The following is a 15435-nucleotide window of genomic DNA, read 5'->3' as shown; positions in this document are numbered from 1 at the left end:
AGACTACCAAAATGTAATAACTAAACAAATCTTGATATCCCAGTGTACGATGGAACAATACACTCTACAGCAACCAACTAACATCCAAACTAGTCAATTTTTTAATAAATGGACACCAGTCATTCAATCCTTACCGAATAATGTACAAACTCAACTAATGAGACCTTTTAATTAAACAGAATTTGTACTTCAAAACATTAATACGGGTCATTTTCCAAATTTTAGGCTAGATGCATAAGAATTGGGGTTGTGTTTTTTGGTTTTATTTTCCCCTCCCTGGACGAAAGTAAAGTCAGTATTTAAAAAATGTATTGCTGCATTTAAAGGGACAGTCTAGTCAAAATTAAACTTTCATGATTCAGATAGGGCATACAATTTTAAACTACTTTCCAATATACCTTTATCATCAAATTTGCTTTGTTCCCTTGGTGGTATTTTTGAAAAGCTAAACCTAGGTAGGCTCAGACTGATTTCTAAACTGTTGAAAAACCGCCTCTTAGCTCACAACATTTTGAAAGTTTTTCACAGACAGTACTAGTTCATGTGTGTTATATAGATAACATTGTGCTCACTCCCATGGAGTTTAGGAGTCTGCACTGATTGAATAGACTGCATTTCTGTCAAAAGTACTGAGATAAGGGGGCAGTCTGCAGAGGCTTAGATACAAGGTAATCACAGAGATAAAACATATATATTAATATAACTGTGTTGGTTATGCAAAACTGGGGAATGGGTGATAAAGGGGTTATCTATCTTTTTAAATAATAAAAATTCTGGTGTAAACTGTCCCTTTAAGATTATGATTTGAATACTGTATGCAAATAAGAATTATGTTAGAAGAAATCTTATTTTAAGATGTAACAAGTTGATCCTTGGATGTATAAGGATAAATTGACATGTGTTTTCTCATTGTTATATACACAAGATGGAAATAATGAATACTGAAAATAAATAAAAAGATGATTAAAAAAAATATATTGAATGAGTTAGTTGTATCTGTGAAAATAACTGTAAAAAGCCTTCAATATTCTTTTTTCTTATAGCTTTCATTTGTTTTTTTGTTTTGCTTAAATACAAATTGCTGTTAAATTATTTCTTATGTTGTGTTTTTTTTAATTAAAATGGAGTCACAGATGACTTTCTGCAGCCTGACAAAGGTACTATGACATCATAATGATGACATCACATTGTGACTGCAGAGCTCCTATGTAAATAGCCCTTTACACACAAAGCTGCATTTTCTCTGGACCTGTTGGATAAAGAGGTTGTGATTTGTGAGCTTACTGTGTTCATCTTGAAGACATTGCTAGCATGAGAATTACAATGATGATTGGTTTTGCTTTTTTCCTACTTTGTGTGATCCTCACCTCAGGTAAGCTGAAATATCCCTTGGGAGCCATGTAGTAAATAACTAGCTACAAGCACAGTTTGGTTTGAGGTTTTTGCCATTTTTTTAAATAAAAATATTTTTTAAATTTGAGGTCTAGATTAGTAAAAGGAGAGTGTTAGACGCTTCCCTGTTCCTAATGAAGCTTCTCCCTGTAGCTAATAAAGTTCACCTTGGGATTTTAGAAAAAATAAAAAACTCAGCATCAGAGTAGCATTCATAAGAATATAATAAATATGGGAGAAACATGTACTATAGATTTCACTTGTTTAATTGAAAGTGGTAAGGAAACCCATGGAAATATGATATATATCCTAAGCTAATAAGACAATGACAAGAGTATACATGTACCATACAGTATACAGCTATTCATAAATAATGTTTTAGTAAAACCAGAAAGCTTATTAACTTGTTAAGAGCCCCAATACCATTGCATAGAAGGCTGACACTATGTACATTACAAGGGGGATTTTACCTAACAGTCTGTTTTTTGTCTACAGGTGAGGCAGTAGATGTCACTAAATCTAGCAGGGACGAGCTGCCAGCTGAAGTGACAACACCAACTTATTCTAAAGATGAGGATGATTTTCTAAAAACTATCATCTCAGTTTACGAATTTGGGAAGAGTCATCGTGCACTCTTTGTTCTTGTTGGTGCGATTATTGCTCTAATTATGATAGGATTCATATCTGCTGTGTATTATACGTAAGTACCAACATCTCATTTATTATTTATCATCAATAAGTACAAATTGTAAATGTAGTGCTAAGTTTAACTCAACATGATCTATATTTAGTGTACAAACCTATTAGTGTCATAGGGTAGTCAGTGACATACATGTGTGTGTGTATATATATATATATATATATCCTCATCAGTGAGGTATAATACTCACACTATTCAGTACAATGCATGATGTGACATTTTTATGCACATATAAAGACCTGAGACTGAGGTTACTTTTCACTGTAAAAGCTTTAGCATATAAAGAGCCTCAACTAATCTTAAATAAAACATATCACACTTACTCAAGTAGATTAAGCAACAAAGTAAAGTCATAATTTAAGTCACAGCCTGTAAGTGATTTAATACTAATAAAATAAAACCTTTCTTTGCAGGTGTCAGTACTTCAAGCGGAAGGGTCAGAAGACAGACAGTGTCATCCGCATGGAAGAAGGGTCAACACGTGAGGCGGAAGAGTCCAGCACGGAATATTTTTCTGCCCTAGAGGAGTAAATCCTCTTTTAAATGAGCCTGTAAATATCATATGGCCAATGTAACACGGCAGTTAAAAAACTGTAAATAAATATAGATATGATTCTGTACTAGATATTCTTGTTTTTATTTGTATCTCCCCTCCCTCCAGAAACCACCCAGTAAAGTTTGTGCTACCAGTGATATGATTAGCATAGTGGAGACATTTTTATTTTATCAAGGAAGCATCTTCAATAACTAACAAAGATTATATTAATACAAGGAATTTCTCATTTTTTATAATATTGACTACTAAAGTGTCAACGAACTGATCACATATTTTCTCCTTCGAATACTACTACTTCTTCATTTGTGCCTTAGTTTTTAAATTAATTTGAACACTAATTAGAACAACATCATGTGGTAAAAAACTGTTTCCCAATTGATCTGTAAATTCTGTATTTGGGGCTACATTACAAGTGGAGCACTATTTTAATGTGCAGGGGCAAATCTGCCGTTTATGGGCTCACATTAAATAAGCAGCCATTACAAGTGGCTGGTTAATACTCCCGAGAACTATCGGGAGCACTTTGCACTAGTCACAGTTAACCAGCGGTCAGACCTCTGCTTAATTAAAAAAATCTGCCCCAATTGCCCCCCCCCCCCAAATAACGTGTACAGTTAAAAAAAAACTGCACAAAGCAGTTATTATTATTATTATTATTATTATACTTTATTTATAAAGCTCCAACATATTCCGCAGCGCTGTCCATGGGTATAATTCATTTAAATAAAACAATGATATAAATCATGTAAGAGACAAGACAAAATTTGACAAACACATACAGGAGGAATTGACGGCCCTATTCCCGTGGGAAATTACAATCTAGAAGGGTAGGAGGTTGAGAAACAGGAGGTGAGGACTGCAAGAATGAGACAGAGATGTTAATACAGAGTTAGATGAGGGAAATGTTAGGTAAGTGGAATAAATGTGTTACTGAGTTGGGTGGTAGGCTACTCTAAACAGGGAGCATTTAATGAAGAAAGATTAGGGGAAAGCCTGCCAGGATGAGGGAGAGTGTTCCAGAGTGTAGGTGCTGCACGACAGAAGTCCTGCAGTCTAGCATGGGAAGAGGTGATAGTCGAAGATGCAAGAAGCAGGTCAATATTGGATCTTAGTGGGTGGGCTGGACTATACTTGTTCATTAGAGAGGATAGGTAGTGGGGAGCGGCGTTGGTGAACGCTTTGTATGTAAGGGTGAGAATTTTGAATTTAATTCTGCTGTGGATGGGGAGCCAATGAAGAGACTCACAGAGAGGTGCAGCAGTTACAGAGCGATGGGAAAGGTGGATTAGCCTGGCAGAGGCATTTAGGATGGATTGAAGGGGGGAGAGGTGGGAAAAAGGAAGGCCAGTAAGTAGGTTATTGCAGTAGTCAAGTCGGGAAATAACAAGGGGGTGGATTATTTGCTTTGCAGTGTTAGCGCTCAGAAAAGGGCAAATCTTGGAAATATCGCATAGGTGGTTGCGGCACGATGAAGAAAGCAATTGGATGTGGGGTGCGAAGGATAGATTTGAGTCAAGTGTAACTCCCAGGCAGCGTACTTGGATCGATCGGGAGATGCTGATGCCGTCAACAGAGATAGAAAAGTCAGAAGTCGACGTAGTGCTTGAGTGGGGATTAGAAGGAGCTCAGTCTTGGACATTTTAATCTTTAGGTGGTGAGAGGCCATCCAGGAAGAAATACCAGATAAGCAGTCGCTGACATAAGAAAGGACAGAAGGAGAGAGAGCAGGGATGGAGAGGTAGATCTGGGTGTCATCAGCATAGAGGTGATATTTTAACCCATAACTGTTGATAAGTTTACCCAGTGAAGAAGTATAAATGGAGAAGAGAAGAGGACCCAGAACAGATCCTTGAGGTACTCCAACAGAAAAGGGCATTGGAGAGGATTCACCAGGAAATTACACAGAAAAAGACCTGTGAGAAAGATAAGAGTGAATCCAAGAAAAAGCAGTGTCACAGAGGCCAACAGAGCTAAGGGTCTGTAGGAGATCAAGTAAGAAAACTATGGAGTAGTGGCCATTACTTTTAGCAGAAAGAAGATTGTTAGTAACCTTGGTAAGGGCAGTCTCAGTTGAGTGTTTGGGGTGGAATCCAGATTGTAGGGGGTCAAGCAAGGAGTTAGTGGAGTTTTTCAAAGAGTTTTAATGTTAGTGGAAGTAGTGATATGGGGCGGTAGCTGTCAGGAGAATTAGGGTCAAGGGAGGGTTTTTTGAGTATGGGAGTGACCTTTGCATGTTTTAAAAAAGATAGGAATGAACCAGTAGAGAGAGTGAGAGGTTGAAGATGTGAGGGAGAGCAGGAGTGAGGGTGGAAGACAGGGAGGGTATTAGATGTCAAGGGATATGGTTGAGGGGGCAGATAGTGAGGAATGGATGGAAAATGCAGAGGGTGTCAGAGGGAGTAACTGGGCCTGTTGTTGGAAGATTGCAGGTTGGTGTTGGGATGTTGTTTCAGTTAGTATGTGTTTTGTTTAAAAAGTAGTCTGCCGGAGGACGGAGCTAGCCGTCGCCCAAGATGGACACAGGTTACTAGAGCTCCAAAGTTAGGTTGGCACCGGAGCACTTAAGAGCACTCTGGGATGGGAAACTACCACATCTGAAGGTAGAATCTACTTGTTGGCAGCTCAGAGTTCATCCCGGTATAAGCCGGATCGTAACCACACGATTGCAATTGCACAAACTGCCAGAAGACATCACTGAGGCCCACATGGCCAGCCCGGCCTCAACTCCAGGACATAACGCAGCGACATGGTGGATCACAGAAGAGTGAACTCCCCACCTTATGGCATAGGAGTGTAACATGCCTTGACAGCAAATGTACTTTTCAAAAAAGGGGAGAGGAGGAGAAGAGAAAAACAGCCAAAAGAAATGGAGAAATAAAGGTGCGCAAGCACTGAGATCACGCGGAAGTCCGTGATAAGGAAATGGATCACAGTGAGTACCCACAGCTCCACTAATAAGGCAAAACTTTTTTGTCATCACTGTCAGGATATGGTTCCCATGGATTGTTATCCCAGTTTTTCTCTTTGGGCCAGTTTCACATAACATAGGAAGCATAGAAAGGGCGCCTATACAACACAAAAAACAGATATAATGCTATGAAGGTCTACAGGTCTCCAAGATCCTTAACTCAGCAGCAATACTACGTGGCAGTATAGATCTAACATAAAAGTTTACTGAACTTAGCTGAGTTTTTGAGCTTTTGCATACACAGAACTGTGCATATAATAAACAAAATAGGTTTCAAAATACCTAATAAAAAGACTGTGCCATGTCCACTAGACGGGTTCAAAGGACTGATAAATTGAGCAAAGGCCTGACTTCAACTACACCAATAGTACCAAGGGGAAATAAAATGATTTAATATTTTTAAGTTAAACCTTCTAGTAAGTATGTGTGAGAATCTCATTTAGTGTACAGCTTGCCACATGTTTGCATCACTGGAGCAGCCGCTTCAGGGATTATATGTTCGTGGCAAGTGTAAGCATATTGTCTCTTTAGAAACTCATATTGGAGTTTTTGGAGGAACGAATTGCAACACTGCATGCAATTCAGACACTTGAAAGGGAAATGGATAAGACTGAGCTGGTTGTTAATGGCTCTAGCAGTGGGAATGGGGAGGATTCAGATGAGGAGACTCCAGGATGTAGCTGGGTCACAGTTAGAGGGCAAAGTAAAGGTAAGCGGAAGAGATGGGCCAGTTCTGAGCTGGTACACCCCAACAGATTTGCAAGATTAAGTGAAGATGTTGGGGATATCAGTTCAGGGGTGGCAGTGTCAGAGAGGGCTGTTTTGCCTAGTTTAGTGAACAGTCCTTTAGTCGTGGAAGAGGAGCATACTATAGTGGGCAGTCCTTCAGACATGGTAGAGGGGCATACTATAGTTAACAGTCCTTCAGTCATGGAAGAGGGTCATACAAGTTAGGGCCTGAGGCAGATGTTGGTGGTAGGAGATTCTATTATTAGGAAGGTTGATAGGGTAATTTGTCATCCAGACCCTTTAAATAGAACAGTTTGCTGTCTTCCAGGGGCTTGCGTTAGACATTTTGTGGAGCGTATTGATAGATTATTAAAGGGATGTGGGTCTGATCCTGCAGTCATGGAACATATTGGTACTAATGAAGGAATCAGCGGGAGATGGAGAGTCCTAAAAAATGACTTCAGGGAGTTAGGTAGCAAGCTTAAAGCAAGGACCTCAAAAGTAATATTTTCGGAGATGTTACCAGTGCCGTGTGCTAACTCAGTAAGGCAGAAGGAGATAAGGTCTGTTAATTCATGGTTAAAAACATGGTGTAAAAATGAGGGGTTTGACTTTTTAGAGCACTGGGCTGACTTTTCACTTGGGTACAATTTGTACAGTAAGGATGGATTGCTCCTGAATGACATGGGTGCAGGTGTGTTGGGGAAAAGGTTGGTAGCGCATTTAGAGAATCTTTTAAACTAGGCAATGGGGGGGGGAGGGTCAGTTAGAACACAATAGAACAAAGATCAGTCTGTGAATATGTCACTCCCTTAACATCTCAAGGAAGGGATGACTTAAGAAATGTCACATTAGAAAGTATAGAGGCAAGCACACCAAGTAGCAGCAGAAAGCACATGAAAATGAATTGTATGACAACAAATGCAAGAAGCATGACGGGTAAAATGGGGGAGCTAGAGCTCTAAGTTGCAGAAGAGGACTATGATGTTATCAGTATAACTGAAACTTGGTGGGATGATTCACATGACTGGGCAGTTAACTTAGAGGGGCATAGTTTATTTAGGAGGGACAGGATTAATAGAATTGGTGGAGGAATCTGCATGTATATTAAACCTTACCTTAAACCTACAATAAGGGTAGATATTTATGATACATGTGACAATGTAGAGACCCTGTGAAGGAATCTGCATGTATATTAAACCTAACCTTAAACCTACAATAAGGGAAGATATTTATGATACAAGTGACAATGTAGAGACCCTGTGGGTTGAAATAAAGAGTGGGGGCAAAAATTCTAAAAAAATATTACTAGGAACATGCTACAAGCCCCCCAACTTTAGTGACTTGGAGGAAACTCAACTACTAATCCTAAAAGGTAAGGCTGCTAATAACAGTGCTGTAATTATGGGAGATTTTAACTACCCTGATATAAACTGGGCCAATGAAACTAGTAATTCAGCTAAGGGGGATAGATTTTTAAATGTTCTCAGGGATAACTTCTTGTCACAATTATTAGAGCAGCCAACTAGGAGTAAAGCTATATTGGATTTAGTGCTATCAAACAATACATATATAATATCAAACATAGAAGTCAAAGAACATTTGGGTAACAGTGATCATAACATGGTCACATTTGAAATCTCATTTCTTATGCAGTGTCTTAATGGTTTAACTAAGACTTTTAATTTAAAGAAAGCAAAATTCAACGATTTAAGGAAATCAATAAATATAAATTGGGACAATGTATTCTCTAATAAAAATACAGAGGATAAAAGCATAATATTTAAAACTTTGTTAAATAAATATACATATCAACAAATACCATATGGTTATAAAAATCAAAGCAAATGTGGCTAAATAAAAATGTGTTAAGAGAAATTAGGAAAAAACGTAGGGCATTTAAATTATTCAAAGAAAATAGTACAGACTCAGCATTCCATATTTATAAGGAATGTAACAAAACATGCAAAAAAGCAATCAATTTAGCCAAAATTGAAAATAATAAAAATTAATTGCAAAGGATTCTAAATCTAACCCTAAAAGGTTATTTAAGTACATAAATAGCAAAAAATCTAAGAAGGACAGTATAGGTACATTAAAAAGCATGGAGGGTAGCATGATAAATGACAGGGAGAAGGCTGAGGTACTAAACCAGTTTTTTTTATTCAGTATATACAAGAGAGGAACTATTGGATGATACTTTGTAACAAAATAGAACATGCCAGTCCATACCATTAACTGGGTTATGTTTAGAGGATATCAGGAAAAAACTGGATAATATTAAGGTAAATAAAACTCCAGGCCCAGATGGAATACACTCAAGGGTGTTAAGGGAATTTAGCACTGTTATAGACAAACCACTAATCCTTAATTTTTCAAGACTCATTATCCTTAGGCATGGTACCCCAGGATTGGCGTAAAGCTGATGTGGTGCCACTCTTCAAAAAGGTAAGCAGGGATGATCCAGGAAGCTATAGACCAGTTAGTCTGACATCAATAGTGGGGAAGATATTTGAAGGGATTATAAATGATTATATTGACGAGCATATTTGTGTAAACAAGATTATGAGTTCTAATCAGCATGGTATTAGGAGAAATAGATCATGTCAAACTAATATAATTAAATTCTATGAGGAAGTTAGTAAAAATATAGATAAAGGGGAATCAGTTGATGTGATATACTTAGATTTTGCAAAGGTATTTGATACAGTGCCACATGAGAGATTAATGCACAAAATGAAGGGACTAGGAATAGCTGAAAATGTTAGCTCATGGATAAATAACTGGATAAAAGATAGGGAGCAACGAGTAGTAGTAAATGGATCATACTCAGATTGGACAAAGGTAATCAGTGGAGTCCCCCAGGGGTCAGTACAGGGCCCTGTTCTTTTTAAAAAAAATTATAAATGACTTGGAGCAAGGATTAAATAGCGACATCTCTATTTTTGCAGATGATACTAAGTTAAAGTGAATGTAAATTTTCCAACAATTGAAGGTCCCTAATACCTCCATAACACATGCTGACTTTTTTTACACCAAACTTAGCTCCGTTTTGTTGATCAACTCCTCCCATCTGGTACTTCCTTGATTTGCAGCCTGTGACGTATAGAGCGGTCCCACCCGCTCTATTACGTACCTCTGAAGCGCGTCTCCACGGAGTACTTAATTTGCGCATGCATGCAGACCTTGGTGTGTTTATCTGCGCATGCGTTCCTGATTCCAAATGCAAACATTTGTATTTGGTCGTTTAGCGCATGCGTGTGTTGTGGACGCGCGCATGCGTGTGTCGTGGACGCACTATGCTTCGGAATCCCTCTTGTACTTATGCATGCGCAGAAGCAGCGCATGACGTTTTACGAAAGGGGTTGAACGCCACGAGGTAGGGGAGAGGATTGGAATAAACAATTGTCAATCAAGTAGAAAATGAGTGACAAAATGGCGGGCGGAGGAATTGCGGCTCCGAAAATAAGGTAAAAAAGTATATATTTGGATTCTGAATGAAAATAGAAAAAATAATTAATTAAAGTCCTCCTGATTTATTGCCCTTGATAATATGAGGATAATTGATACTGTTGACTTTACATTCGCTTTAAGTAAGTTCATTAGGTCAGAGCAGGATGAACTTTCGTTACAAAGGGCTCTGCAAAAATTAGATGTATGGGCAAGTAAATGGAAAATGAGATTTAATATGGGAAAATGTAAGGTTCTACATTTTGGAAGTAAAAATAAGCAGGCAACATATATTTTAAATGGGACAAGACTTAGCCAAACAGAGGAGGAAAGGGATTTGGGAGTAGTAATAGATAACAAGCTAAAGATGGGTGCACAATGCAGGGCGGCGGCTTCAAAGGCTAATAAGATACTAGCATGTATTAAAGGCATTTTCAAGGGAGGAAAGCATAATTCTGTCACTATATAAGGCCTGGTAAGACCTTACCTTGAGTATGGAGTGCAGTTCTGGGGACCAATCGCAAAAAAAAGATATTGGAGAACTAGAAAAAGTTCAGAGAAGGGCCACAAAGCTAATAAAGGGGATTGGAGAATTTAACCTATGAGGAGAGGCTAGCCAAACTGGGTCTGTTTTCTTTAGAAAAAAGGCTCTTGAGAGGTAACATGATTACTTTAAATAAATATATTCAAGGCCCATATACAGAGATGGCAGAAGCTCTGTTTATTCCAAGAAAATTGTTTCTGACAAGAGGTCACAATTTAAGGTTGGAGGAAAGGAGATTTAATCTCCTGCAACGGAAACGTTTTTCACTGTAAGAGCAATAAAATTGTGGAACTCATTACCAAAGGAGGTAGTGAATGCCAATACCCTAGATACATTTAAAAATAGTCTGGATACATTTCTGTATATAAAAAAAATTCATGGATATGATTGCTAGTATTAAATGGGTCACCTTTTAGTGGGGTTATTTAAGCTTAACTGGAGCTTTTTGTAAGTATTTTAGATTTTTATAGGTTGAACTCGATGGACTTCGGGCTTTTTCAACCTTATCTATTATCTTACTATGTTATGTTACTCATTTTTTTTAAGACAATGGACACTGCAATAGCTGAAACTTCGGATAGACATGAAAGGTCTCAACCCGACCTATCAGACTCAGAAATGGATCCAGACATAGATGCCCCTATAACTAGGGCAAATCTACAGGCACTACCTTCAAAAGTGGATTTTACAGCATTTATTACTCAAGTCAGCAGCATGATTAAAAGCAGCCTTTCAGAGGTCAAGAAAGAAATTAGTGACATAGGAGATTATTTAATGTACTCATGGGCACTGAAGAAGAAATTTAATATCCACTGGATCACTATCACAGCGCCCTTAGACCTCCTCCAAAGGAATCCACTCCACCTAGAGATGTTATTCTTAAGTTCACGAGTTTCAAAGATAAGGAGAATATTCTTACAGCAGCGAGAAAGAAATCTCCTATTCAGCACGAGGGGAGTCACCACCAAATTTATGCTGATCTCAGCCAACTGACCCTTGCAAAGAGGAGAGAGGCCAGATTCCTCACATTGCACCTTAAAGACCTGGGTATCCCCTACAGATGGGGTTTCCCCTTCTGCTTAAAAGTAATTAACAATGGCAAACCGGTCATCTACAAAACTCCATTCATTCTGCTCCCAGCTGCAGATCAAGATGCCATCTCCCCCTCCACACTATGAGGACACTCAAACCACAGACACCCTAAAAAGCAAAAACTGGACTCAGGTTTCCTACAAAAGGAAAGATAAAAGATTGTCAACTCAGCTTCCATCTGCTTCAGCAGGAGACCAAACCCCAATAACCTGAAGAAATGCTAAACTTCTATATTGTTTTGTCTGATAATTTAGCTCTAACCAAGAGCGATTAATTATTTCAAACTGTTATTACTCAGTGATTCAAAACCAAAGATCCTATTTCACTGACTGTAATCCCACCCTGCTTCCATAGCAAGTAGTGGTCCATTCTATCTACCAACTTACTATTATGAAACCCATATCTAATACCTTATCCTCCCATAAGACCCTTCCCATCTCCCCCCCCTTTTCCTCTCCCTTTTTCCCTCTCTCCCCTTGCACCCTCTCCACTAATTGCCTATATTGTTACCTATTGTTAATAGCCATTCCAACCAAGTATGTAATGCCTTATTAGGTCAACACGATGAGCTTCTGAGACAGTTTACTCCCTTTCCCATCCCAAATTAAGATTTAGCTGACCAGCTACCAAAAAGTTGTATCTGTTACTTAAACCCCTCTCGTCCATAGGTTTGCTACGGTATTGTTAAATTTGTATTTGTTCGTATTTCAATGTTGTTATATTTATTCTTAGCTGGCAAAATCACAACCAGAGACTTAAAGCTCTTCTACGTATCCCTCTCTTCTCTTCTTCTTTCTCCCTCCCTCGGTCTGGCTGGGGCCAAACCTACTTCATACTAGACACGCGCAGGTAAGCTCTATGCGACACATGGTACATCACAGACGTACAATATTCCAGACACTCATTTATTAACCATCCAACGCAGTACTCTCCACGAAAATAATCTCACAATACAACTCATATATTCCCCCCAATTCCTTGCTCATGGGGACATGACATTTTAAGCTAGTTCCACTTAATGCCAAGAGATTGAACTCGCCAACTAAGCGTTCAGTGGCTCTGTCATGGTTTAAAAAATCAAAAGCGGACGTAGTTTTCATTCAGGAGACACACTTCTCTAGAGATTCCCAACCTGTTTTTTTTTTAATCGAGACTTCTCAGCGGGTCACTTTGCATCAACTATAAAGAAGAAGGGTGATGTAGGTATCCTATTACACAGATCCCTCCCATTCCAGTTATTACAGGTAGAATCAGACCCTGTGGGGGCAGATGGATCAAACTAGTGGGACTTCTACATAACAGACCAATAACACTAGTGAATGCCTATGCACCAAATACTAAACATAAGTGTATTCGAGGATAGATTACATTTTCATAAATCAAAACAGGTATAGCTTACTTAAGGACTCTGACATAGAACCAACTAGCTGGTCAGACCATTCTATGGTTAGTATGAACATGAGCTGGTCAGAAGCCCTGCTAACTCCGTTCCAGTGGAGACTAGATTATTATTTCTTTAAAAATCCAATTTTCAGTAAAAAAATATATCTGAATCCATCACCGAGTACTTTCAACTAAATGAATCATTGGTAACATCCCCCATTCCCTTTGGGAAGCTCACAGAACGGTTTATTAAATACAAAGCTTACCTCACCAAGAACAACCTATGAGAATATAATAACCAAAATACGTGACCTAGAAACACAGCAGATTCTTCCATTGCCCTACAGTTAAGGAAAGTAAGAAACAAGCTCAATCACCTCCTTTATAGGGACGCTCAACAGAAAGCACTTCAGCTTAAAAAAAACTTTTTCAGAATCCAACAGAATAGGTACATCACTAGCTAGAACCCTTAAGCAGCGAAGAGTCAATAACTTCATACATAAATTTACAAAACTCGGAAGGAAAGGACCTTGTGGGTAGTGATCAGATACCGAGCCAATTTAATTCATTCTATAACAAACTATACAATTTCCCCCCACTGCCACAGTCACAAGAGCAAACCCCAAGTGAACGTTACGTTGATGAGGCCCGACTCCCCACTATATCCACAGAAATAACTGATTCCCTAGAGGAGCCTATAACAGTGCAGGAAACGTTAGCTGCCATTAAATCCCTCCCTTTACATAAAAGTCCAGGACCAGATGGATTCACCAACCTGTATTACAAACAGTTTGCCCAACATCTCACCCCGCATCTTACTTCATTATTCCAATCAGTAGATAATAAACAGCCTTGGTCTCAACAAATATTAGAGGCTTATGCTACTATCATACCGAAGGCAGATAAAGACCCAACCAAAGCAGGAAGTTATCGGCCCATATCGCTACTTAATACCGACATAAAGCTATATGCCAAGATACTATCCTCACGCCTGAATAGAGTTCTACCCTTGATAATTCACGCTGATCGATCAGGCTTTATATTTAAGCAAGAGGCACGAGATAATAAGATAAAGGTCCTACACCTCCTGGAACATGCCAGCAGGTCGAAACAACCTGCAATATTGATATCAACTGACGCTGAAAAAACTTTCGACCGCTGGACTGGAATTTTTTGAAAATCTGTCTGTCGGCCTTCGATATTGGGTCTAAAATGATACACAGAATTATGAGCCTCTATACACACCCCTCAGCAAAGGTAAAGTAAACGGCACATTATCAGATAGTTTTCAGATTCAAAACGGTACAAGACAAGGTTGCCCACTGTCCCCGCTCTTGTTCGCTATCTCTATGGAAGTACTAGCTGCACCCTAGATATTAAGGGAATGAGATTAGGCTCCACAGACTATAAGATCACCCTCTGTGCAGACAATGTCCTAGTGCTGCTTACCTCCCCAGCTGCGTCTCTTCCGCCCCATCTCAAGGAATTCCAGACATTTGGTGAACACACACATTTCTCAATAAATGCCCAAAAATCCGAAACCCTTAACATCTCTATGCCTCGAAAAGACTACGATAATTTACAGCCGCTGTGCCCTTATACTTTGAAACATGACAAAATTAAATACCTAGGAACATATTTAACTGCGCCCACTAATAAATGGTTTAAATATAATTATTTACCTCTTCTCATTAAGCTTCATAAGGACTTTACCACCTGGCGTGAAAACCCCCTGTCCTGGTGGGACAGAATACAAACAATAAAAATGACCACCCTTCCGCAAATTTTATATATACTCCAAACAGTCCCTATCCATTTGCCTACCTCATATCTGACACAACTTTAATCATCAATAAATACTTTTATTTGGGGTGGAATAAAGCTACAAATCAATTAAGAAAATTCAATTTTGACCCCTGGGAAGAGGTGGAATGGGTCTCCCATCCATCCTCCAATACTATAATGCAGTGGTTCTACAGCGAATCCTAGACTGGCATGAAAGCCCATACACCAAACCACGTACAATCCTAGACACTCTTAAACTCACAGATGGTAGGTCCTCTCTTTTGGATAAAACACCTTATCAGACCACTGCTAGCAAAACAGTCACCCCTATACACCCACATCTTTAAAACTTGGGACCAGGTAAGAACTAGAAATAAAGGCGTATCCACTCTTTTCTTCACAATGACACCTATTCCTGTTAACGCAGAATTGACGGCCGTTATCATACCACAGGGCATACCTGATAGCGGACTTGGTCAAACTTTACCACTGGCCAGACTAACTGAGAAGGGGAAACTAATAGGACGGACTAACTTAACAGAAGTGGCTGGGGGTTCTTTCACTCCCTGGCTTAAATACGCGCAACTAACACATATGATTGGAACTTCTCAATATAAACAAGATTTAATGAGAGAACTGACAAACTTTTATTGCCTCGGTCTACAGGGCACTCTGCCCTGGGGGTCTTTGTCACTAGTAAAAAAAAACACTTGATGACGCTAACATACCCCCACCCCATCCATTTACATCCTCCTGGCACAGAATTGGAGATCTCACTGTCAGAGAAACAATGGAATAACATATTCTACAATACCAAGAAATCATCCTCCTCAAGG

This window comes from Bombina bombina, chromosome 11, assembly GCF_027579735.1.
Source record: "Bombina bombina isolate aBomBom1 chromosome 11, aBomBom1.pri, whole genome shotgun sequence".
In the NCBI taxonomy this organism is placed as follows: domain Eukaryota; kingdom Metazoa; phylum Chordata; class Amphibia; order Anura; family Bombinatoridae; genus Bombina; species Bombina bombina.
Note: the sequence above shows the minus strand (reverse complement) of the source record.